At 39.8% G+C, this 27,177-nt stretch overlaps 2 pseudogenes; both read right to left on the bottom strand.

Moving 5' to 3' along the window:
* Positions 1-3,336: 3,336 nt before the first annotated feature.
* LOC109576433 (structural maintenance of chromosomes protein 6-like) lies at positions 3,337-10,444 on the bottom strand (annotated as a pseudogene).
* Positions 3,998-5,150, bottom strand: LOC109574816 (eukaryotic translation initiation factor 3 subunit M pseudogene; annotated as a pseudogene).
* Positions 10,445-27,177: the final 16,733 nt, after the last annotated feature.

Here is a 27,177-nt window from a genome sequence, read left to right as displayed (position 1 = left end):
TTTTCCTCATTTCTCCTGCTAACATGGTGAATGGCATTGATTAATTTTTTATGTTGAAACAGTCATATTCCTGAAATAGAGTCAACTTGGTTGTGATATATCCTTTTATATTTTGCTGGATTCAGTTGGTTTGTTTAATAAAAACCTTAACTTCTAAGTAGGATATATTAATTTGCAGTATCCCAATGTTTTTGTTGCAACAAGTAGAAAATAAAATGGGTAAATTGCAAATTTATGTTTGTAAAGCTATCAGAGAGTTGAGGAGCAAAGAGGAATGGGTAAACTAAAATTCTGCAACAGTAACAACCCATCCAAGGTGAACTAGTGATTGTCTTTTTTTTTTCCTCTGGTGGGCTTGATTTAGGCAGGGAGACTGTACTAGAAGAAAAAGAAGCCAGCAGAATTTTTGACAGTCACACAGAGCTGGTGTGACCAATTAGAAACTGGAAAAGCCCAAGTGCAAGGCTAATTTTGCCCCTGAGACATTTCCTGAGGGTGATGTGAGGCTGGGTGCTGGTCAGAAAGGCAGGTTTTCATCTCCATTGTCTTGTGGTGCTTAGGGGAAAAAGCCTACAGGGGATAAAATCCTACTAGAGGCTTTCACAGATTCACAACGAGGCTCTCCCTCAGGTTTCTGTCCATGGGTGTGTAGCTTGCTGTGCTTAGTCATCAGTCGTGTCTGACTCTTTGCAACCCTTTCGACTGTAGCCCACAAGGCTCTGCTCTCCATGGGATTTCCCAGGCAAGAATACTGAAGTGGGGTGCCATTTCTTTCTCCAGGGAATCTTCCCAACCCAGGAAAGAACCCCTGTCTCCTGTGTCTCCTGTTGAACCATTGGGGAAGCTCAGCAAGTTTGCTAAGTGCTGCCATAACAGACTACCACAGACTGGGTAGTCTAGAAAAGTTTATTTTCTCGCCATTCTGGAAGCTAGATGTCCAAGATCCAAGTGTCAGCAGGGTTAGGTTTCTATACTGTCTGTTTCCTTGGCTTATGGATGGTGGTCTCCCTGTCTTCACACAACCTTCTTTCTGTGTGTGAGTCTGTGTCCTAATCTCTTCTTATAAGAACACCCATCACGTTGCCTTAGGGCTCACACTGATGAACTCATTTTAACCTCTTTGAAGACCCTCTCTCCAAATACGGGCACATGCTGATGACTGAGAGTTAGGACTTCAGCATAAGAATTTGTGGGGGGTGGTCAGGCAGGGCAGGGGGAGACACGATTTAGTCTCTAATAATGGGGTTGGACACTAAAGAGCTAAATTCAAACATGAAGAACAGAGCTACAGGGCTGAGGAAACAGAGATTAAAGAAACTCTCAGTTAGAAGCTCTGAATCAATTCAATCACTGATTGGATTGAGATGATCTGTTCTACAATCTATCTGCCTAAGGAAGGTATCAGCTGGAGCCTTCTTTTATATACAAAGTCTGTCATATAATAAAACACTATTAGACATGTAAAGGAGGAAAAGGTGACCGATGACAAAGACAAAATACTAATAATAGAAGCAAACCCTTCCTTTCATTGAGAAGGTTTTAAATTGCAGATGCAATTTGAGTTATTGAATTACCTGGTTTCTTCTTGTATCAATTTTGGAGAACTGGGCCTTGTTAGAAATTTATTCCTTTCATCTAATTTTTCAAAGTTATAAAGTCTCATAATATCCTTTTGAGATCTTTTAATATCTAAAAGATTTATAATAATGGTAACCACAGGTAAAGCACCAAAAAGTTCAGTTCGCAGCTGATCCAAGCTGTGGTAAGATGAGATGTTTTCTTTTTTTTCCTGTTCACTCTCATAACAAGTTTATTATGGTCATTCAGTTCAGTTCAGTTCAGTTCAGTCACTCAGTTGTGTCCAACTCTTTGCGACCCCATGAATCGCAGCACACCAGGCCTCCCTGTCAATTACTATCTCCCGGAGTTCACTCAAACTCATGTCCATCCAGTTGGTGATGCCATCCAACCATCTCATCCTCTGTCGTCCCCATCTTCTCCTGCCCCCAATCCCTCCCAGCATCAGGGTCTTTTCCAATGAGTCAACTCTTCACATGAGATAGCCAAAGTATTGGAGTTTCAGCTTCAGCATCAGTCCCTCCAATGAACACCCAGGACTGATCTCCTTTAGGATGGACTGGTTGGATCTCCTTGCAGTCCAAGGGACTCTCAAGAGTCTTCTCCAACACCACAGTTCAAAAGCATCAATTCTTCGGCGCTCAGCTTTCTTCACAGTCCAACTCTCACATCCATACATGACCACTGGAAAAACCATAGCTTTGACTAGACGGACCTTTGTTGGCAAAGTAATATCTCTGCTTTTCAATATGCTATCTAGGTTGGTCATAACTTTCCTTCCAAGGAGTAAGCGTTTTTTAATTTCATGGCTGCAATCACCATCTGCAGTGATTTTCAAGCCCCCCAAAATAAAGACACTGTTTCCATTGTTTCCCCATCTATCTGCCATGAAGTGATGGGACCAGATGCCATGATCTTCCTTTTCTGAATGTTGAGCTTTAAGCCAACTTTTTCACTCTCCTCATTTTTCAAAGAACTATCTTTTAGCTGGGGCTTCCCAGGTGGCATTAGTGGTAAAGAACCAGCCTGCCAATGCAGGAGACATAAGAGAGGCAGGTTCTATCATTGGGTCAGGAAGATTCCCTGGAGGAGGTCATGGCAACCCACTCCAGTATTGTTGCCTGGAGAATCCCAAGGACAGAGGATCCTGGTGGGTCACAGTCCATAGGGTTGCAAAGAGTCGGACACAGCTGAAGGGACTTATCACACAGCACACATCTTTTAGCTGTGTTGATTCTTTCCATCAAATGTATGTTTTTATTGCATGAATTTCTGCTTTTATCTTTATTTTATCCTTCTTTCATTTTCTTTGGGTTTTATTTCTGCTATTTTTCTTTCTTTTTTTTTTGTTTCCAGGTGCTAAAACTTTTAATTCTTACAAAATATCATAGAAATGAACCCAAACCAAACAGATATGTACATGAATGTATGTACAAAATTTTACTTCTGAAAAGAAAATTTAAAATAGGCAGTTAAAAAAAAAAAGATTTAAAACCAGTACTATGAAATTGATTTTTGTAAAGTAATTTTAATTTACTGATTGTAGTTGGTTTTCTAGGCTTATTTATATATTTTATTCTGGTAAGATGCATAAAAGAGTTTTTTATTTTAGAATATCTTTGGTTTCATTTTATTTCATCAAATAGTCCTGAATTTTTTTCCCTTTGCAAATCTTTCAACATGAGGACACAGCATCTAAGTTACAAATCAACTTTTGTCTTGTTCCTATTGAGTTACAGGTGACAAAGGCAATGGGATTTACCCTCTTTCAGGATCAGACATTCAAAGAATTCTCAGTCTGTCAGTTAACTTGACAGACGTGAGCTTGTGCTTTGAGGGGTGAGCAAGATAAATTGAAACACTGGGAATCTGCTGTCTTGAGTATCATACTCATTATGTCCTTTAGTTAACTGTATCATGTAGAACATCAGACTTGTCCAGCCATCTGAAAGGAGATTCAGCAATGGACCACAGGGAAAGAATGAAACAAGCCATGGGAAAAAACAAAAACAAAAACATTCACCTCTGGATAAGGCCTTGCTGTTATAGAAAGGAACTTTGTTTCTCTCCCCAGGCGGAACTGATACAGTAACAGTGTCATTCTTGTGGACAAAATTAATTTTTCTGTAAATAGGCTGGCTGAGATAAATTGTCAAAGTACAATTTGTATTACAAAGACCTTCTAAATTATTGATTTGCTTTGTATCTATGAGTTCTTGTTTCTTCTAGTAATTTAATAAACCTTTCAAAAGTCTTTACATTATTACCTAGATCAAGATATGTTTCTCACGCTTCTCAGTACTGCTTCATTATTTCCTCGTGATCTCCAAAACTAGCATGTTCAGCCTGTATCTTTTGTCTTAATCTATTCATTTCTTTGTCTAAACTTTTTTTTTTCAGATTTCAGCCTATGTTTTACTATGATTTAGATTTTCCAAAAAGAACAAAATTATACAGAATAAAAATTCAGGTGTCAGAAAGACTCAAAAGGCTGTTTTTCATTTTGTTCAAGTCTTGTTTCCAGGCATTGTGTCATAGAGTTGTTGGCATTGTTGTTTTCCAAATGTCCGATGTGTGCTATGCTGACAACTACTTTTCTCTGGGTTTGATCACTTTTGTAGAAGACCATTTTAGTTCTTACCACATCAGTAACAAATGCTTCAACATCATCAGCTCCAATTTGAAGATCTTGTTGCATTGTGTCAAAAGAAATTTCTTTATTTTCCACTGCCATTCCCATAAAATAAGCAGTCTCATTTTTGCCATATTCTGTTCATGTAGTAGGCCAACTGAATCAATGAAGTCTGTATCATTCTGATGAAATGACATATGATGCTAATTTAGCACTCACAAAAAATGGTTAAAAGATCATGCATAAGCTCGCCTTTCAAAAATTTGACTGGTTTTAAAGTAAGAAGATGATCAGAAAGGAATGCATTTGGATCTTAAATGCTTGCACAATATACCTGTGGGCATCAACTCGAGCCTGGGAAGCATTGTCCTCCATGTAACTGCCTAACAATTCCACCATAACTTTTGATGCGGCATCACTTTTCTTACAAGCCACAAGTGCCTCATGATGTAGTCTTAAAAGAGTGTGTTTTGTTTTTTTCTTTTAAGTGGTGAGGTTCCAGTCAGAAATCCATTTTCTAACTTGATCCAGCTCAGTTGGAATATACTGGATGGCCCCGCAAGAGCCTGCAACTATAGTGAGGCTGTATATCTTACAGGAGTATTCTTATCCATCCCATGGAAAAGATTGCTTAGCAACTGTAGTCTCAGAGATGGACGTTCACCTTCCTGAAATCTGACCAGTTTCTCACACAGGCTTTGAATCAGAGCTTCCTGCTTATCTGGTTCCAGGACCAACAGGGGGATACTGCGCTGTTCATCACAATTTCAAGGACTTTATCATCTTCCTTCAGACATACATCACTGGCTTCAATAATTTGAGCTAAATCTACATGAAGTCCACCTTCAGAGTTCTCTTATGAAATTTCAGCTCCTTTAGATTTCAAATAAGCATGAAGCTCAGCAACCTGATCTTCCTCACTGACGTCGCAACGCAGGAATGCTCATGGCGAAGGCCCGCGCACTGTGGACATTCCGCTGGCTAACCACGATGACAGCTAAACTTTTTTTCTTCTATTTTCTCTGGGCAGATTTATCTTCTTTTTCTCCTCTAGTTCTTTTTCTTTCCTATCTAGTTTTCATTTATTTTTATTAAAAGTATCCAGAGGACTTCCCTGGTGGTCCAGTGGTTGACTTTGTTTTCCAGTGCAGGGGATGTGGGGTCAATCCCTGGCCAGGAGCTAAAAATCTCAGATACCCAGAGGCCAAAAAACCAAAATGTAAAACAGAAGCAATATTGTAACAAATTCAATAAGGACTTTCAAAATAACCCACATTGAAAAAATCCTTTCAGTTCAGTTCAGTTCAGTCACTCAGTCGTGTCCGACTCTTTTCGACCCCATGAATCGCAGCATGCCAGGCCTCCCTGTCCATCACCAATTCCCGGAGTTCACTCAGACTCACATCCATTGAGTCAGTGATGCCATCCAGCCATCTCATCCTCTGTTGTCCCCTTCTCCTCCTGCCCCCAATCCCTCCCAACATCAGAGTCTTTTCCAATGAGTCAGCTCTTCACATGAGGTGGCCAAAGTACTGGAGTTTCAGCTTTAGCATCATTCCTTCCAAAGAAATCCCAGGGCTGATCTTCAGAATGGACTGGCTGGATCTCCTTGCAGTCCAAGGGACTCTCTAGAGTCTTCTCCAACACCAGAGTTCAAAAGCATCAATTCTTCGGTGCTCAGCCTTCTTCACAGTCCAACTCTGACATCCATACATGACCACAGGAAAAACCATAGCCTTGACTAGACGGATCTTTGTTGGCAAAGTAATGTCTCTGCTTTTGAATATGCTATCTAGGTTGGTCATAACTTTCCTTCCAAGGAGTAAGCGTCTTTTCATTTCCTGGCTGCAGTCACCATCTGCAGTGACTTTGGAGCCCAGAAAAATAAAGTCTGACACTGTTTCCACTGTTTCTCCATCTATTTCCCATGAAGTGATGGGACCAGATGCCATGATCTTCGTTTTCTGAATGTTGAGCTTTAAGCCAACTTTTTCACTCTCCACTTTCACTTTCATCAAGAGGCTTTTTAGTTCCTCTTCACTTTCTGCCACAAGGGTGGTGTTATCTGCATATCTGAGGTTATTGACATTTCTCCCGGCAATCTTGATTCCAGCTTGTGTTTCTTCCAGTTCAGCATTTCTTATGATGTACTCTGCATATAAGTTAAATAAGCAGGGTGACAATGTACAGCCTTGACGTACTCCTTTTCCTATTTGGAACTAGTCTGTTGTTCCATGTCCAGTTCTAACTGTTGCTTCCTGACCTGCATACAGATTTCTCAAGAGGCAGGTCAGGTGTTCTGGTATTCCCATCTCTTTCAGAATTTCCCACAGTTGATTGTGATCCACACAGTCAAAGGCTTTGGCATAGTCAATAAAGCTGAAATAGGTGTTTTTCCGGAACTCTCTTGCTTTTTCCATGATCCAGCAGATGTTGGCAATTTGATCTCTGGTTCCTCTGCCTTTTCTAAAACCAGCTTGAACATCAGGAAGTTCACTGTTAACATATTGCTGAAGCCTGGCTTGGAGAATTTTGAGCTTTACTTTACTAGCATGTGAGATGACTGCAATTGTGCGGTAGTTTGAGCATTCTTTGGCATTGCCTTTCTTTGGGATTGGAATGAAAGCTGACCTTTTCCAGTCCTGTGGCCACTGCTGAGTTTTCCAAATTTGCTGGCATATTGAGTGCAGCACTTTCACAGCATCATCTTTCAGGATTTGAAGTAACTCAACTGGAATTCCATCACCTCCACTAGCTTTGTTCGTAGTGATGCTTTCTGAGGCCCACTTGACTTCACATTCCAGAATGTCTGACTCTAGATGAGTGATCACACTATCATGATTATCTGGGTCGTGAAGATCTTTTTTGTACAGTTCTGTGTATTCTTGCCACCTCTTCTTAATATCTTCTGCTTCTGTTAGGTCCATACCGTTTCTGTCCTTTATCAAGCCCATCTTTGCATGAAATGTTCCCTTGGTATTTCTAATTTTCTTGAAGAGATCTCTAGTCTTTCCCATCCTGTTGTTTTCCTCTATTTCTTTGCATTGATTGCTGAGGAAGGCTTTCTTATCTCTTCTTGCTATTCTTTGGAACTCTGCATTCAGATGCTTATATCTTTCCTTTTCGCTCCTCTTCTTTTCACAGCTATTTGTAAGGCCTCCCCAGACAGCCATTTTGCTTTTTTGCATTTCTTTTCCATGGGGATGGTCTTGATCCCTGTCTCCTGTACAATGTCACGAACCTCCATCCATAGTTCATCAGCCACTCTATCTATCAGATCTAGGCCCTTAAATCTATTTCTCACTTCCACTGTATAATCATAAGGGGTTTGATTTAGGTCATACCTGAATGGTCTAGTGGTTTGCCCTACTTTCTTCAATTTAAGTCTGAATTTGGTAATAAGGAGTTCATGATCTGAGCCACAGTCAGCTCCCGGTCTTGTTTTTGCTGACTGTATAGAGCTTCTCCATCTTTGGCTGCAAAGAATAGAAAAAAAAAAACTTTAAAAATATTTAAAGTATCCAAACATTCTTTTTGTTTTGCTTCACAATGCCATTTCTCTTGTTTTTGGTTAGCCACTTCAGAATCAGCAAGGTTTAATTCATCTTTAAGTGGATCTGCTACTGTTTAATTTTCAGTTTAATTACAACATACTTGTTTTCTGCTTCTTATTTCAGACTTTTAAGAGACTCCATGCTTTCTTTTGTTGTTCCATATTTTTCTCAACAATTTTCACTTTCATTTTATTTTCTTGAACTTCATCTTCCAAGGTTTCAACATCTACAGACTAGGATTCTTTTATATTCTCAAGTTCCTACATTTTAGAAAGAGTTTTTCTTAATTTCATCCTAACGCTTTACAATCTAGTTGGCAACTTCTAAGAAAACTTTCATTGTGTTTAATATACTCTTCAGGAATAGACAAGTGTTGCTGAAAATTTGTTATCGGGGCTTATGTATTTTCAACCTTCTTCTCTAAGTCAGTTTAAATAAACCCACATTTCTGCTTAGAAACTCAAGTCTTATTTTCAGGTAAATAATAACATCCCACAAAGACTTGATCACCATCAGCAATAAAAGCTACAATTTTCGGGTAGCTTTGGGACTGCATTACTGCACAAGCTACACAATTATTTTTGATTAGTAGCACTGTCTCTATATCTCTCATGTCAGTTAGACTATTTGTAACAACTGCATTTTCTATTTCTATAGCTGTCAGAACTGTTGGAAACTGGATGATAAGCAGCTCTATCTAACACCATACATCTTATTCCCACACTCAGAAACTATTGTCTGTGGCTGTGAGGTCCCTAGTGAATAAAACCTTTTCATCCGTGCCTGAAGCATTCTTTCCTCAGCATGATTATGGCAACAATAGGCTTGCAGAAGTCCTTTAAGCAAGATTCAATAGCTAGAGCAAGCTCAGTGTCCCAAGGATGAATGAAAGAGCCTGAAGAGCCTACAGGTTTATAGGTAAAATGTTCACATCAATAAGCATCATCTCTGGCTTCAAGAAGGGTCAGAACATGAGGGCCAAATCCTTTTAGTCAACCGTTATTACTTTCTTTCAGTTGCCTCTGATTATATAGTTCAGTATATACTTCACATCTCATTCTTCTCCCTAAATTCTGGTATGTTTCCTTTGGCTTGCTGAAACTGTTCAATCTCTTGGTTGACTGAACTTCTTTGAACCTATAAGGCCTTTACACTCTTTTCTTATATATATATAATTTTTATTCAAATATAGTTGATTTAAAATGCTGTATGAGCTTCTATATCCACTTTTTTTTAAGATTCTTTTCCCATATAAGTCATGTTGGGGTTTTGAGAAGAATTCCCTGTGTTGTTCAGTAGGTCCTTGTTAGTTATCTATTTTATATATAGCAGTGTATATATGTCGATCTTGATCTCCCAGTTTATCCTTCCTCTGTTTACCCCCAGTAACCATAAATATGTTTTCTACATCTATGACTCTATTTCTGTTTGGTAAATGAGTTCACTTGTACCATTTTTCTAGATTCCTCATCTAAGCAATGTCATACGATATTTGTCTTTGTCTGATTTACTTGACTCAGTATGACTAGGTTACACTCTTTTTTTAACCAAGGTAATTTTTTTGCCTTTCAGCTTAAGTTCCAAAGATTGATTGTACCTTTTTTTTCAGTTCTTCAATTCTTTTGAAAAGCTGCTCATCATCTTTCTTTAATGTTCTATATGGATTTGGATTTTTTTTAGGGAATGATTGTATAAAACTTCAGTTTCATTATAGGCTCTTTTCTTAGGAGTAACATCTATCTGCTTTCAATACCATACATTCTGGTGTTCATGCATTTGTCTCTTCACTAATATTTTCTGTTTTATCTTGAATATCCTTGTATTTTTTTTCTCTGCTTCATTAAGTTTGACCTGCTGTTCTTCATTTTGCTGTCAAGTCTAGCAGCAGGATCTTCTCTAATTTTTATATTATCTCTCATAGCAGTCCATTGTTTTTCTGTTTAATTGACCACTGCCCAAACCATTTCATGTTTCAAGAGTTTTAAATTAGCCTTCAATGTACTTAAACTAGCAGTACTTTGAAAATATTCTTCTTTAAATACTGGTGGTTTAGCTCAAAAAATTACTCTTCCTTGATCTATCTACTCCTTGTTCTTTCTTTTGTTTCCATAATGTATGAATAACCTTCCTTCATCTGCTCAAGTTGGGTTGCTCTCATGGAGAATTTATATTTGTTTCCCTCAATTTAGGCAGCTATAACTGGTTGCTTATCTCTTGTGTTAAACTGAAACGAGATTATCCACCTGTATGTTGAAATGATCAAGAACTACAATCAGTTCTTTCCTAGTAGAAGCCATGGTTCGTGTTTCACTTTTTAGTTTGTAAGACTGACTTTCTTTTCTGTCCATGCTGCCAGGATGTCGCACAGCTAGAGTCGCCAAACACATTTGGCATCACCTCCACTGTTTCTTAATGTTATTGAGATAGCTGCTGAGTTCCATTGTTGCCAACAATAAAGTTGATATTAGAACCAAATTTAAAAGGTCTAAGTATCAAACGACACTTGAAGTTTCTTAGCTGAATACTCTCAATTATCCTAATTTCTGCTGCAGAGTAGAAGTGTCATTAGTGAGAGAAACTGTACATTCATCTTCCTCACTTTATGTAAATCCCCCAACTCTTGTCTCAGTCTTTTAGCATTTTTAAGAGTGAAGAAATTTTCTTCCTCTCTCTAGGCCATCAAGTCTCAGACAAGTTAGAGTGTCCTCAAGGAACCGATAGGAGGGACTGTTGTGGTGCAACCAGACATGAAGGCCACCCTGAGGATGTCTGGGCCTTTCCTGGCCTCCTCCGCCCACGAGCAACCACGTGCCTGCTACACGGCGCTCTGCACCTGCCTCTGCTGTTTTTCTAATCTCATGAGAAATTTTTAGACCATAAGTTTCTCCATCTTCCTTCTTTCCTAATATGTGCATTTTATATGCTGTAAATATCCCTCTCAACATGGCTTTTGCTGCACCTCACAACTTGTGACAGGTGGTATTTTCAGTGTTACTCTGTTTAAAATATTTTCTAGCACCCTTATGATTTTTTGCTTGAACAATGGACGATTTAGAGATGTGTTTCTTAATTTACAAGTGTGTGAATTTTCTACTGATAATTTTATTTCTAGCTTACTTCCACTGTGGTCAGAGAATATGCTCAGTATTATTTCACTTTGAAATTTGTTGAGACTTGCGTTGTGGTCCAGCATTTGGTCAGTTCTGCCTTAATTTTCCATGGAGACTTGAAAAGTTCTATTTTCCCCTGGAATTTGCCTATTCATTCCTGGTTCTTTCTTGTGGCTTGTTTATCTTAGTGGGTGATTTCCTTTAGTTTCTTTTTTGAAATATTAAACTGTGAAGTATAACATGCATTGTGGAAAAAAAGCATAATTCAAAAAATAACCACAAAACAACCACATAACCCATCCTCCAGGTCAAGAAATAGAATATTATCAGCACTCGAGGAGCCCACATGTGTGTGCCTTTCTGATCACAGTTCTATCTATCCCCCAGGATATAACCATCATCCAATGACTTCTAGTAATTTCCTTGCTTTTCTTTATAAATGTACTACCTTACTACCTCTGTGTGCATTTTTAAACATAAGGACTTACTTTTGCCTCTTTTTAAACTTAAAGTATATAATCACATTGAATGTACTGTTTTGTATCCTGCTTTTTTTTTTAACTCAACATTAGGTATGTAAGATTTGTTTATGTATCTCCAACTTATTCCTTTTGCCTGCATTTTAGTTGATATGTATTACTGTATAATATTCAGTTGTACCAAAATTTTATTTATCCATTCTGCTGTTGGTGGCTTTTGGGTTACTTCCAGTTTGGGCCAATTAATAACAATACTCCTGTGAACATTCTTATACATATATTCAGATGCACATCTGCATGTATTTCTCTAAGGTATAGATCTTGAATTTAAATTGTTGGGCCGGGGTTACAAATATGTTCAACGTTATTGGACGCCACATGATATTTTCAGGAAGATGATACTAATTTACATCTCACCAACATTGTTTGGATGTTCCTATTGTCCAAGTTTTCTCCCCAACACTTAATATTGTCAGACTTTTATTTTTCCAATCTGATAGGTGTGTAGCCCATTGTAGTTTTAATGTGTACTTCCCTAATTACTAAGGATCATGTTTATTGATCATTTGGATATCACCTTTTGTACCTGTTAAAGTCTTACCCATTTTTCTATTTGACTGTTTCTGCTATCAGTTTGTAATAGTAATGCTCACTAGGCTTTGCTGATTATACGTACTGCAAATACCTTCTCATGACCTTTCTTTTTTTATTCTAATAATATCTAACAATAACTGAAAATACAGTCTTTTGAGGAACAAAAGTTCTTAATCTTAATGTGGTTAAATTTATCAATCTTTATTTTGTACTTGCAATTGTTTGCATCATCTTTTATAAATTCTTTACTGTCTGGGGGCTGTGATATACTCTCCTCCATTCTTTTAAGAGCATTATAGTTCTGTCTTATTTAGGTTTTAATCCACCTGGAACTTATTTTTGGGTGGCCAAAGGACCCATCATTCTGGGGTCACTTCAGGGTCTTGGTTCAGTTCGTTCTTTTCAATCCTCTACTGGCCAAAGCCCCAGTATCCTGATAACAGTGTTACTACTATCATCATTTACCTCAGAACAACTCTAGTTTTATTTTGATTTTTGGAATGAGAGCGTCTTCAGAAACCTCCCCGATCTCTTGAGAGACCAACAATGCCTCAAAGAGTTGGGTCCTATCCAAGGTCTAGTTGTTCCTTAGCAGAAAGGGGGCCTCTGTGCACCTAATCAGTCATAACACCATTCGGAAGTCCTTAATAATATGTTTACATATTGTTCCAGATCCATACATATAAAGCATTTTCATTCTTTTAAAAGGCTGCATAAGGATCTATTATATGAAATTTATTTAACTGGTCCCCAAAGATGGGTCTTTAAATTCTATCCAATTATTTGTCATTACAATAGTGCAGTGTCATTTCACACCTGAGTATATCTGTATTATAACCTCCTAGAGATTGAATTACTAGATCATATGCCCTCCCCCAACTCCTAGCATAGAGTTTGTATCCATTTAAACTCCAGAACTATAGGAGCATGCCTATATTTTCACATTCTCACCAAATGCATTTATACTTATCTATCTGATAGTTGAAAATAATATCTCATAATTTCAATTTGTATCTTTTACTAAGGGTAAGACAATGCTTTTTATACATCTAAGAGAAATTTGTATTTCCTTTTCTTGGAACTATTATGATCTTGTGCTGTGCTGTGCTGTCTTAGTTGCTCAGTTATGTCTGACTCTTTGTGACCCCATGGACTATAACCCACCAGGATCCTCTGTCCATGGGGATTCTCCAGGCAAACATACTGGAGTGGGTTGCCATGCCCTCCTTCAGGGAATCTTCCCAACTCAGGGATTGAATCCAGGTCTTCCTCATTGCAAGTGGATTCTTTACCATCTGAGCCATGCTCAGTTGTGTCCGACTCGTCACGACCCCATGGACTGCAGCCTACCAGGCTTCTCCATCCGTGGGATTTTCCAGGCAAGAGTACTGGAGTGGGGTGCCATTGCCTTCTCCTCTGAGCCACCAGAGAAGCCATATTCTGATCTTGGTCTTTGCCTTGTTTTCCAGGTGGTTTTTAAGAATCCCGAAGTTTGCAAGGTCTTCATGCTTTACTGCCATGTTTCTATTCAAAAGAATACTGTTTATAAGTAATTAAATGTTCACAGAATATTTGCTTTATAAACTTAAAGGAAATATACTACAAATTTTTGGACAAAATATAGATGCAGTGTTGCAATTTAGATATTTTACCAGACTCATTAAAAAGAAGATTTTATGGGGTTTGGAGAAAAACTAGAACTTTGTAAGTACACATGGAATATTAAGCTAAACTGGTTTTCAACTGTCCCATGTGTTATTCTTTACATATGAAAGACTGTCTTGTTTTTCTTTCTCTATCAAGAACCAAACTTTATTAAGATTTATTGCTGCCAAAATTTTAATCTACTCAATTAATTTGTGAATCATTTACTGCAAATTAATTTAAGTAAGTATGCAAGCCTGAAGTTCTTTAATATTAATAGACTAGATGTCATGGTACACGGCTAAAATGAGCAACAGGTTATATTATCTTATTTCCTCTGCACTTTAAACGAATAGCGCTTTCCAATGATATTTTTCTGATAGAAAATTAGCCCAGCTTCTTTAGGATTCATAAACTTTAAAACAGCTGAAACTTAAGAACATAAACACTAATCATTAACGTGCATGTGTACATATGCTCAGTCACATCCAGTTCTTTGCGACCCCATGGACTGTAGCCCGCCAGGCTCCTCTGTCTCTGGGATTTTCCAGGCAAGAATACTGGAATGGGTTGCCATTTCCTACTCCATAGGATCTTCCCAAACCCAGGGATCAAACCCATCTCTCTTCTGTCTCCTGTATTTGCAGGCAGATTCTTTACCACTGTGGCACCTGGGAAGGCTAATCATTAACTTAGTACACTGTTAATTGAAACTGAACTCTGTTCTTGTTTGAAAATTACAGTAGTAAATTCCTTTGGAAGCAAACAAGGGAAAATGATTTTTCACATCATCAGGGTTTCTAATTCAGGACACTAGCATATCAAATGCAGAATATTTTCAAAGTAAAACAAATCACGCTCTCACATTACTTCAAAGACTTTTAATGTCTTTGGGGATTAGATAATTTATGTATATTTGACCAGCCGAATATATTCTTATATTTTTTATGTTTGAGCCATTGACTAAATTATGTTTAATTAAACTGGACAAGTATTTGACTTTTATCCTATAGAATATATCCAAACTAAACCTATAGCCTTAACACTATGTTAGAAAATCTGATAGTTAAAGTTATTGACTTTGCAACGTATGTACTCTTTTAGCACTTGCCCTTGAAAACACTAACCAGACATTTTAAATATTTGGGCCACAGATGAATACCATTTTTAAAGATTAAGCTATTTTAGGATTGGAGGAATTACAAAGAATATCTGGTTTAAACCCCTGCTGCCACTGCTGCTGCTGCTAAGTTGCTTCATTCATGTCTGACTCTGTGCAACCCCATAGACGGCAGCCCACCAGGCTCCCCTGTCCCTGGGATTCTCCAGGCAAGAACACTGGAGGGGGTTGCCATTTCCTTCTCCAATGCATGAAGGTGAAAAGTGAAAGTGAAGTCGCTCAGTCCTGTTTTAAACCCCTACTTTATCCTAAATAAAAAGTTAGACAGGAAAATTGTGCCTTGCTCCCATGGATAAAAGCAGCTCAAACGCACAAAATATTCTGATTAAATCTGCTTCCAACACATCAATAGAATTATCATTCTGTTCTAAGTTTCACTTTTGATGTTATAAGGATGCCAGTGATGGAAACCATCCAAAGAAAATATCCCCTCAGTCTTTCAGATCAGATCAGATCAGATCAGTCACTCAGTCGTGTCCGACTCTTTGTGACCCCATGAATCGAAGCACGCCAGGCCTCCCTGTCCATCACCAACTCCCGGAGTTCACTGAGACTCACGTCCATTGAGTCAGTGATGCCATCCAGCCATCTCATCCTCTGTCATCCCCTTCTCCTCCTGCCCCCAATCCCTCCCAGCATCAGAGTCTTTTCCAATGAGTCAACTCTTCACATCAAGTGGCCAAAGTACTGGAATTTCAGCTTTAGCATCATTCCTTCCAAAGAAATCCCAGGGCTGATCTCCTTCAGAATGGACTGGTTGGATCTCCTTGCAGTCCAAGGGACTCTCAAGAGTCTTCTCCAACACCACAGTTCAAAAGCATCAATTCTTCTTCTTCACAGTCCAACTCTGACATCCATACATGACCACAGGAAAAACCATAGCCTTGACTAGACGGATCTTTGTTGGCAAAGTAATGTCTCTGCTTTTGAATATGCTATCTAGGTTGGTCATAACTTTCCTTCCAAGGAGTAAGCGTCTTTTAATTTCCTGGCTGCAGTCACCATCTGCAGTGATTTTGGAGCCCAGAAAAATAAAGTCTGACACTGTTTCCACTGTTTCCCCATCTATTTGGAGCTGGATTTTAGTGATAAGAAGAACATTCTGAACAACTAAAAATAGTCATTCTAGCACTTATAGAAAAGCATCACTTAAAAGACTTCCTCCTCAACTTTAAGTTTGATGGCAAATATCCTTGCCCCCCAAATCATACCACTCTAGAATCAATGTATAGTGTTCTAAGTTTAATCTTGGAAAACTATTTAAGGACCAAGTATATGGAGTTATTCTTCTCAGCTTTTTATTTTTATAATTTATTTATGTTTTGGTTGTACTGGGTCCTCTTTGCTGCACAGGCTCTTTGTCTAGCTGTGGTGAGTAGGACTACTCTCTAGCTGCAGTGCACGGGCTTCTCACTGAAGTGGCTTCTCTTGTTGCAGGGCACAAGTGGGCACACAGCTTCAGTCGTTGCAGCACCTGGGCTCAGTAGTTGTAGCTTCCGGGCTCTAAAGCACAACCTCAATAGTTGTGGTGCATGGACTTAGCTGCTCCCCGCCATGTGGTTATCTTACCAAATCAGGGACTGAACCCACGTCTCCTGAATTGACAGATTCTTTACCACTGAGCCACCAGGTAAACCCTCTTCTCAGTTTTAATGTCCATGTCAAACTAGAGAGCTAAGACTGGACTTCCAGATCATTATATATTTCCATAAAACACTTTCCCATGAGTTTAGCCTGGGTGAATCATGCAAATTAAAAAAATCCCCTGTACCTAATTGTCCCCAAATAAAGACTATTCCCACAAAGATAGATATGGGGAGATGTGAGTCAATGCAAACATGAGAAACATGAAAAATAAATACTATAACTCATTTCATAGTTGGTAGGTACAATTGAAATATCTTTGCCAGAAATTGTTATTATAGTGAAGATAGCCAGCCAAATCAAAGTCCTCAAACCAATGGTTCTTATGACTCTCTACATAAGCAAGGAAAGCCTTTATAATGTCACTGAAGGGGAGGCAGGTTACTAGAATCTTGTTTTAGCACTTTAGACTTACATAATCATCTTGACCCAGCTCAAATAGAAATTTATCACCTAACAGATGGATTTGGAGGAGTTTCTAGAAGCTAAGTTTGTCATAGCTTGGAATACAGTTGGACCTGGAGTGGCCTAACCTGCAGTGGTCTGGGATGTGCTGATTTTATAGTTACTGGTTCCTAGAGTTAATCTGCCTTCCTAGCTGGGGAAGACACTGAGGGAATGGACCTAACTTATTATGGCCATGGATTAATGTCCAGCCAGCAGACAGATCATGGTATCCAAAAGCTATGGCCACAAACAATAGAAAGATCAAGTCAGCAACAGGAAGACACAACCTGGGGTAACTTAAAATTCATGAATATAGTTGTACAGATCATGTGCTGCACAAACCTAGATGATGCCATTTATGTCAATGGTATGTCCCAGCAGGTGAATCAAACACAGATGGTGGGAATGCAGGAATAATAGGTAAATGGTTGTCCAAATAGGTATATGGAGTAAGTGGGAGCAAGCAAAGTCTACCAATAGTTAAGAATTCAGAGACAGGACTCCAGTCTAAGAAGACAGACCATAAAGGAAATATTCATGTCTCTAACAGAAAAGAGAGTCGTAAAGGTTTTGTCACCTTGGAGTGCTATCAAAGGGTGATCCAGCAAGTGAGTCTGACCACCTCCTTTTGAATTTCATCTCCTCTAGATTCTTGCTACTGCCATACACACTGTGGCCCAGGGGTCCAACGCTTTGCCATAAAGTTCTGGTGCAAGCAAGTGTGGACAAAAATACCTTTCTTTGAGTCTTCCTAGTAGAGTAGAAACAAGCTAGAACTTTTCCAAAAAAGATTTCACTAAATAAAACACATGAACAAAAAAGAAATATTTAGGGAATGTACTATCTCCTCCCAGATTTCTAGGAATTTATCCAAAAAAAATAGTTATGAATGAGCATCAATTAGGGTTTGATCAGAGAAGCAGAACCACTTATGAGTGATAGAGAGAGAGATCTGTGTAGAGATTAGGCCTTCCACAGTTGTGGGAGCTGGTTGTGCAGTTTGTGTAAGACTGTGGCTCTTCATCCGGTGCCAGGCCTGCAGTCAGCAGGGCAGCAGCTAGAAAGAGAAGACGCACATGAAATGGGAGACAGTGAGGAACATGCAGGATGAGCCAACACTGAAAGAGCAGAAGCAGAACTTGCGTTTGCCTCTCACAACTTCCAAACATCCTACCTCAGTGATGAGGAAGACGTCTAGAAGATCTAGAGCATGTTTCCACAGGGCGCATGTGTACCTGGGTCAATACACGGAGAAGTTGAAAGAGGAGATCTGGTGGGAGCTGGATCGGTTAGGCCCAGGTACTGTCCCATGAAGAACTGACTGGAGTTGCCACAGGCTGCTGGGCCCTTCTAACAAGATGAACTATCAGAGCCAGGACGATATGCTTGAGCTGTGACAGTGTCTGACCCTACACCAGTCTTCCAGGTATACGTATGACTTGCTGCTTCCTTTCTACCATCTAAATCTCATGCAAAAAAAAAAAAAAAAAAAAATTTGTTTTATGGCTCTGATTAACTCAAAACCATGCAGGGAAAGGGGTCCTGGGAAATGTAAGAGCAGCTTGCTGCTGCTGCTAAGTCGCTTCATTCATGTCCGACTCTGTGTGGCCCCATAGACGGCAACCCACTAGGCTCCACCGTCCCTGGGATTCTCCAGGCAAGAACACTGGAGTCGGTTGCCATTTCCTTCTCCAGTGCATGAAAGTGAAAAGTGAAAGTGAAGTCCTTCAGTCATATCGGACTCTTAGCGACCCCATGGACTGCAGCCTGCTGGGCTCCTCCATCCATGGGATTTTCCAGGCAAGAGTACTGGAGTGGGTTACTTGACACAATACAAAAGTCACCAGGGAATGTGTGCCAAAATTAAACAGAGATGTTCACTGCAGTGTTATTTACGATAAACAATAGAATATGACCTAACTGTCCAACAATACAGAAATTGTTAAACATTATGGTATACCAATATGTTGTTGTTTAGTTGCTAAGTCATATCTGACTTTTTTGTGAGCCTATAGACTGTAGCCCACCCGGTTCCTTTGTCCATGGGATTTTCCAGGCAGGAATACTGGATAGGGTTGCCATTCCCCTGTCCAGGGGATTTTCCCAACCAGGGATTGAACTGGTATCCCCTGCATTAGCAGGTGTATTCTTAACCACTGAGCCACCAGGAAAGCCCAACTCCTTACCCCTTAGAACACAATTATTACAAAAAATGTAAAGGAATATTTATGTCCATAAACCTATGTTCACCACACAATTATTATCATATCTGGTTTTATAAATACAAAGTTTTGACTGAAACTCTATGGTAGGCTGACTAACAACCTCCCACAAATGTTCACATCCCAACACTCAGAACCTATGAATATGTTACCTTACCTTACATGCAAAGGAGAATTGAGGTTGCCAATAGACAGGGAGACCTGGCATGCTGCAGTCCATGGGGTCGCAAAGAGTCGGACATGACTGAGCAACTGAATTGAACTGAACTGAACTGAATAGAGTTAAGGTTGATAACAAAGCTACCTTAAAACTGGGAGCTTATGCTCAATTATCCAGATAGGAGATTTAAGGGTACTTAAAAGCAGAAGAGGGAAGCAGAAGAAGAGGGTCAGAGAAAGACATGTGGTGGTGGGAGAAAAGCACAGAGAGACGTACGACTTTGCTTGCTTTGAAGATGGAGGAGGGCGCCATAACCAAGGAATCTGAGGAGCGGGTAGAAGCTAGAAATGGCAGGAAGGGTGTAGGGAAAGAGCAAAGTAGCCAAGACGGCTCTCTTGTCCCCACGGCCTCTTGCTCTCGCCCCATGTTTTGTAGATACATGGTTATGCATCAGCTGAAATCATGTATAGCACCATCCATGTGCAATGACCTATGTAAGCATCACCTGAAAAGCTCTTGTAGTCGAGTCCAGTCGCATTGAGTGGTGTGGAGTCACAGCTGTGTCCACTGGGTCAACACTAGAGAAGACAGCATGTCTGCTGCCGCTGCCTTGCTGCTGTGCCAGCCGGGAGAGGATAAACATGTTGGTAGTTCCTATGGCTCCTCGCATCTTCTTCCAGTTTTCTAGCTTGCACCTTGCCTACCCTGGGTTCCGCAAACAACAAGACAGAGGGAATCCTCCCCTAAAATCTCCAGAAAGAAATGTGACCCTTTAATTTTAGGCCAGCAAGACCAATATCAGCCTTCTATCCCACAGAATAGCAATATAATAAATTTGTGTTGGTTAAGCTGCTAAGAGTGTGGTGATTCTTTGCAGCAGCTGTGGGAAATGAATACCAGCTCCATAAAATAGTAAATGTGAAAAATCCGAAGTGTGGTACCAGAGATATCAAAGTATGTGACCCAGGACATGTTATATAGCTCAAAAACCCACAAGGAAGCTGTCCAAAGACTGTGGAAGTGAAGAGAGACCATTTTATGAGGAAGCTTTCTTTGGACAGAGCTGGGCAAAACTTGCTCTCTCCTTTTCCAAGGAGAGGCAGAAGGAAACTGTCCTTTCACTTCAAGGCTAGTTAGAAGGGCTTAAAGAGCTTGATGTATGTCTTCTTGAGTTTAGGGCCACAAAGGACTAAGTCTAACTGTGGCTCAGGAAACTTAAACAGCAAGAGAGATGAGTCAGTGACCGGCTTTGGTTTCAGAGGATGAAGAACTGCTGTTGCAATGGAACCGGTCTGTCGTCCCAGACTTTTTCCTCCAAAATAAACAAATATTACTTGTGCAATTTAAACATTAAAACTGTGGAAAGGACGCAAGAAAAAAAAAAGTCACCCAGGTTTATATAATAATGATCCTACCTGTCTTACGACTTGGGTTCACAAGCCTTGTTCCAATCCCATTATGTAGCTTACTAGGGGCATGACCCTGCATTGGAGAAGGAAATGGCAACCCACTCCAGTGTTCTTGCCTGGAGAATCCCAGGGATGGGGGAGCCTGGTGGGCTGCCGTCTATGCGGTTGCACAGAGTCGGACATGACTGAAGCGACTTAGCAGCAGGGGCATGACCCAGACTCCTCATTCTCTAGCTTCTGCTCTGTGCCCACATGGAGGGTGCTGTCCTGTGCCCTGCCAGAGGGCAGATGGACGCCAACACAGTCTCTTTAATTATGACATTGTCTGCTTGGGACAGCCTTGCAGCTCTAACTCAGGGCTTCGATCCTGAGGTATTTGGCAGGAACATGGAGATTAACATATTTCACTCTTTAGAAGAAACCTGTATTTCCCCAATCTCCATCATGAACTAGAAGCTTTAATAAAGCTTTAATAAAGCTTTAATAAAGCATTGGTCTTTTTTTTTTTTTTTCCTTTTCGGTTCACTGATGTAGTCCTAAGGTCTTGGCACAATAATATACTCTTAGAACATTGAACAATATGTCTTAGTCTTTTATAGGCAACACAGAAATCTCTTATTTTTAAATTCTAGACAAGGACATCTGTGATTCCTCTCTCAACCTTCCTCTTTATCTCTTCCCCTAGGAGAAGTTGCTGACTGGTTAGACAGATACCCGGACAATGACTAGGCTGAGATTTCTAGGAATAGAGGCTTCAGATGTTAAAATCTCAGTAAAATATCAGTTTTTGAGGAAATGATCCTTCCTCAAGTATCTTCCTTTTACATTTTCACCCTGTGGCTCCATCCCCCTGCTGCTATAAGCAGGCACTAGATCTACCTTTCCTCAGATCTGAACTGATTTCAGGTCCAGGATTCAAGTTTAGTACTTGGAGAGGACTGTGAGTTCGATGAGGGCAGAGATCTTGTCAGTTTTTGCCTAATTATATTCTCAGCACCTAACATAGTGTTTGGCATCTCTATTACAGATAGATAGATAGGGAGATAAATAGAGATAGGTAGATACAGATAGAGACATACAGAGAGAGAATCTCTAAATATTTCTATTGAAAGGTTGTTTTGATTGAATGAATGTGGAAACATAGCACTCAAAGCATACTTTGGCTAATTTAGGAAAAAAGAACCTTTCACATCATCTAGCTCAGCATACCAGATTTCTGCTTTGAATTGTCAGGTTATAATCAGCCCGTTGCAAAATGCCACTGTAGCTTCCGTGTGTTGGTCATTGTCCCGTGCATATATTTTCATCAAGAACATTAACATTTCTCTGGTGATTCTCTGGTGATAAACTAGGAACCCCAAATCTCACCCTGTTTTCCAACGTAAGTCAGTTTGTTTTTAAAGCCATAGTATTTATGAAATTAATTAACCATGAAATTAAGCTATGAAATTAAAAGACGCTTACTCCTTGGAAGGAAAGTTATGACCAACCTAGATGGCATATTAAAAAGCAGAGACATTACTTTGCCAACAAAGATCTGTCTAGTCAAAGCTATGGTTTTTCAGTAGTCATGTATGGATGTGAGAGTTGGACTATAAAGAAAGCTGAGCGCCAAAGAATTGATGCTTTTGAACTGTGGTGTTGGAGAAGACTCTTGAGAGTCCCTTGGACTGCAAGGAGAGCCAACCAGTCCATCCTAAAAGAAATCAGTCCTGAATATTCATTGGAAGGGCTGATGTTGAAGCTGAAACGCCAATACTTTGGCCATCATGATGTGAAGAACTGACTCATTGGAAAAGACCCTGATGCTGGGAAAGATTGAAGGTGGGAGGAGAAGGGGACAACAGAGGATGAGATGGTTGTATGGCATCACCAAATCAATGGCCATGATTTTGAGTAAACTCTGGTAGCTGGTGATGGATAGGGAGGCCTGGCATGCTGCTGTCCATGGGGTCGCAAAGAGTTGGACATGACTGAGAAACTGAACTGAACTGAACTGATAGTACTTATACAAGAATTATACAGAGGCTTCTTAGACGATGCCTATCGGGATAACTGCTAGCCTTCCAAAAATCTCACTGATTTGAGATACAGATCCTTGGAGAAACACAGATCCCTGTACCTGGCACTAGATGACCATCTGGGAAGGTCACAGCTGACCAGACTGTGGTCATTAGGTTGTGATTATTAGGTGTTAAACTCCTTGAAGTGGTGCTTTTCTCCTAAGGTAGCGCTTCTCAAACTTAAATTGCTTGCGAATCACCTGAGAAGCTTATTAAAATGAAGATTATGATTCAGGAAGATTGCATTGGAGCCTGAAGTTCTATACTTCTCACAAGCTGATCCAAGGACCACATTTTGAGTCGCAAGGACCTAGGACACTGGCCATCTCTTCTTTACATGTGCAGGAGGTGCTTTTGCCCCATGATAGTGGAGAAAAGGGCTTCCCAGGTGGTCCTAGGGGAAAAGAACCTGCCTGCCAATGCAGGAGACATGAGACGTGATCCCTGGGTGGGGGAAGATACCCTGGAGGAGGGCATGGCAACACACTCCAGTATTCTCGTCTGGAGAATCCATGGACAGAGGAGCCTGGTGGGCTACAGTTATTAGTGTTGCAAAGAGTTGGACATGACTGAAGCAACTGAGCATGCAAGCAGAAGCAAACTATTACATACAGAATGGATAAACAACAAGATCCTATTATATATCACAGGAAACTAAATTCAATATTCTGTGATAAACCATAATGGAAGATTATGAATAAGAATGTATATGTGTGTGTGTGTGTATAACTGAACCACCACTGTACAGCAGAAAATAACACAATATTGTAAATCAACTATACTTCAATTTTTAAAGTCATTTTCATATAATTTTATCTTTATTAGGAGTTCTAATTCTATGTGTTCAAAATAAAGGGGGAAAACTGAAAAATAAAGCATTAGGTTTATACCAAATGACTTGAAGAGTCTTCCTTATAGTATTTATAGCTACTACTGGCCTTCTCAATCTACTTTTGAGTAACAGCTCAATTTTGTTGCCTAGAGCTCATTTCATGCAAAGGTTGTGTGTATGCCTGCATGCTCAGTCGCTCAGTCATGTCCTAGTCTTTGCGGCCCCATGGGCTATAGCCCACCAGGTACCTCTGTCTATGGAATTTTCTAGGCAAGAATACTGGAGTGTGTTGCCATGCCCTCCTCCAGGAGATCTTCCTGACCCAGGCATTGAACCTGCATCTTTTGCATCTCCTGCATTGGCAGCCGGATTCTTTACCACTAGTGCCACCTGGGAAGCCCCTTTAAATTACCTACTCCCAAATTCTAGGAGTTCCCAGGCAGTTTATCTCTCACCAAATACTTTAGCAGCAGCCTTGTGGGGGTACTGCAGTCTTCCACTAGGCTTATACTGATGCCTGGAGTCCGGATTGCACCAAACCTGCCCTCAGAACTGAGTTGTTCAGGTGGCTGCTAAGTGCCCTGGAAAGACAGGTCTTGCTCACTTTGTATCTCCACACTCCATGCTCTCCACAGAGCTCAGACAGAAGTCTTCTGGGGCCTGGAACTAATCTATACAGAGAGATTTTGCTACCCAGGATCCCTCCTGACAGCTAAGGCTTTGTCCTCTACCACCAGGCTCCACAGCCATGTGTGCAGAAAGATTTATAATTAATCACCATATTGTGAAGAAGTGACTTTTTCTAGATTTATATTTCCCCTCTATGAATCTGAAAATGCATAGGATGTTCTTTGGCCCATTTTTTTGATTGGATCATTTATTTTTCTGGAGTTGAGCTGTAGGAGTTGCTTGTATATTTTTGAGATTAGTTGTTTGTCAGTTGCTTCATTTGCTATTATTTTCTCCCATTCTGAAGGCTGCCTTTTCACCTTGCTAATAGTTTCCTTTGTTGTGCAGAAGCTTTATGATCCAGCAATCCCACTGCTGGGCATACACACTGAGGAAACCAGAAGGGAAAGAGACATGTGTACCCCAATGTTCATCTCAGCACTGTTTATAATAGCCAGGACATGGAAGCAACCTAGATGCCCATCAGCAGATGAATGGATAAGAAAGCTGTGGTACATATACACAGTGGAGTATTACTCAGCCATTAAAAAGAATACATTTGAATCAATTCTAATGAGATGGATGAAACTGGAACCTATTATACAGAGTGAAGTAAGCCAGAAAGAAAAACACCAATACAGTATACTAATGCATATATATGGAATTTAGAAAGATGGTAACAATAACCCTGTGTACGAGACAGCAAAAGAGACACTGATGTATAGATCAGTCTTATGGACTCTGTGGAAGAGGGAGAGGGTGGGGAGATTTGGGAGAATGGCATTGAAACATGCATAATATCATGTATGAAATGAGTCGCCAGTCCAGGTTCAATGCACAATACTGGATGCTTGGGGCTGGTGCACTGGGACGACCCAGAGGGAGGGTACGGGGAGGGAGGAGGGAGGAGGGTTCAGGATGGGGAACACAGGTATACCTGTGGCGGATTCATTTCGATATTTGGCAAAACTAATACAATATGTAAAGTTTAAAAATAAAATAAAATAAAATAAAAAATTCTCAAAATAAATAAATAAATAACACCCTCCCCACCAATTTGTCTCAGAAGCCCTGGGCTGTATACATATCCCATTGAAATATACCTTTAGGTCCTTCAAGTTCACATAAAGATATGAATAACTGATATTTTGCAAATTTATGCTAATATAAGACAACTTACTAATTATAATACGAATAAATTTATTTTGCATATTAAAAAAATGCATAGGATGCAGTAACTGACCAAAATGTGACCAACAAACCAAACTCAGAAATGTCAGCTCAATATATATTATGCAACCACCCAGGAGCAGAGTGATTTAAAATATATATATGTATATATATATATATATATATATATATATCCCGTCTTCTGCAGATACCTGGTTTTGAAATCTTAATGTAGTTAATTATCCCAAGTTTCCATCATAAACATAATATAAACCCAAACCTGTGAGAAACTGGAATGTTATTTCTTTGTTTCTGAGTTTGGGGTGAGCACCATGCATATTAAGCAAGGAATCTGATCTGAGATTAAAGGACACTTTTCTCTCAGCACGATTTTTATCATGCTTCTCATTTCTCTTTTCTTTTAAATATTATTTCATCATTCTTAAAATCTTTTTTTATATGTCAAATTGATTTTTTTGACCAAAAAATATCTGAAAATTCATCTCAGTCTTTTCCTTGATTATTTTACTATAGGCCTGAGAACTGTGTAATTTTACAGTGGCAACAAACATGATTATATTTGCAAAAGATTCCTGAGTCAATATTAATGGCTTTTCTGATTTGCAACTTCCTAGGCTGGACTGAGTCATCATGCAGAAGAAGGGGTCATGTGGCCACCAAATCCTAGTCTGCAGCAGCAGTGTGTGCAAAGGCAAGATCAGAAAGTAAGGGAGAAAACGGCATTTGTGGGGCGCCAAATAATTTAGGATGATGGCAGCAGAGATTCCTGGAGGAGAGTGATGAGAGGTGAGACTGGGGGGATGGATAAGCAGGGGCTGGGTCAGAAAGGCCTTGCATGTCATGCCAAACTGCCAGACCTGGAGCCACTGGAAGACTTAATCAGGGGAATGTGTTGAGGCGGACATTTTTGGATTATCTTTTGATGAAATGTGAGAAATGCACTGCGTGGAAGAGATAGAAACAAGAAAACCAATTGGATGGTTGTTTGCTGATCTAGGCTTGATATGAAGGTGACTGGAACTAGAGTAACAGTGAAATGGAGAGAAATGAATGGATTTCTAAGGGGGTAGAATAGATCCATTAATCGGATGTAGGGTCTAATAAGGGGAGAGAATCTCAAAAAACAGGTAAGTAACCCTCACCATGGTGATTTCTGAAGCATATGGAAAATAGATCTTTATGGTGTGCAAATTTGAGGCTCTGTGGCAAAGTGTAATTTTAGGTAGCATGGGTAATAGTAATCATTTTTTGTTGTTCACTCAGTTGTGTCGGGCTCTTTGCAACCCCATGGACTGAAGCACACCAGGCTTCCCTGTCCTTAACCATATCCCGGAATTTGCTCTAACTCATGTCCATTGAGTCAGGGATGTCATTCAACCATCTCGTCCTCTGTCGCCCCCTTCTCCTGCCCTCGATCTTTCCCAGCATCAGGGTCTTTTCCATTGAGTCATGTCTTCGCATCAGGTGGCCAAAATATTGGAGCTTCAGTTTCAGCATCAGTCCTTTCAGTGAATATTCAGGGTTGATTTCCTTTAGGATTGACTGGTTTGATCTCCTTGCAGTTCAAGAGATTCTCAAGAGACACATTTGATTCTCAAAATCATATGTGTACTAAAAAGTTACAACATATAAGGAAATTGAGAACAGAAATGTGCATAGCAGGAAATTATTTTTCCTGTTTTCTTCAATCCAGGATTGCAATCAGAAGAAAGGAACTTGAGAATCTCAAGGACAAGACAGAGGAACGGAGTTTCCCTGCTCAAACAAGG

Source organism: Bos indicus, chromosome 2 (assembly GCF_029378745.1).
Source record: "Bos indicus isolate NIAB-ARS_2022 breed Sahiwal x Tharparkar chromosome 2, NIAB-ARS_B.indTharparkar_mat_pri_1.0, whole genome shotgun sequence".
Taxonomy (NCBI): domain Eukaryota; kingdom Metazoa; phylum Chordata; class Mammalia; order Artiodactyla; family Bovidae; genus Bos; species Bos indicus.
This window is presented reverse-complemented; position numbering and strand designations above follow the sequence as displayed.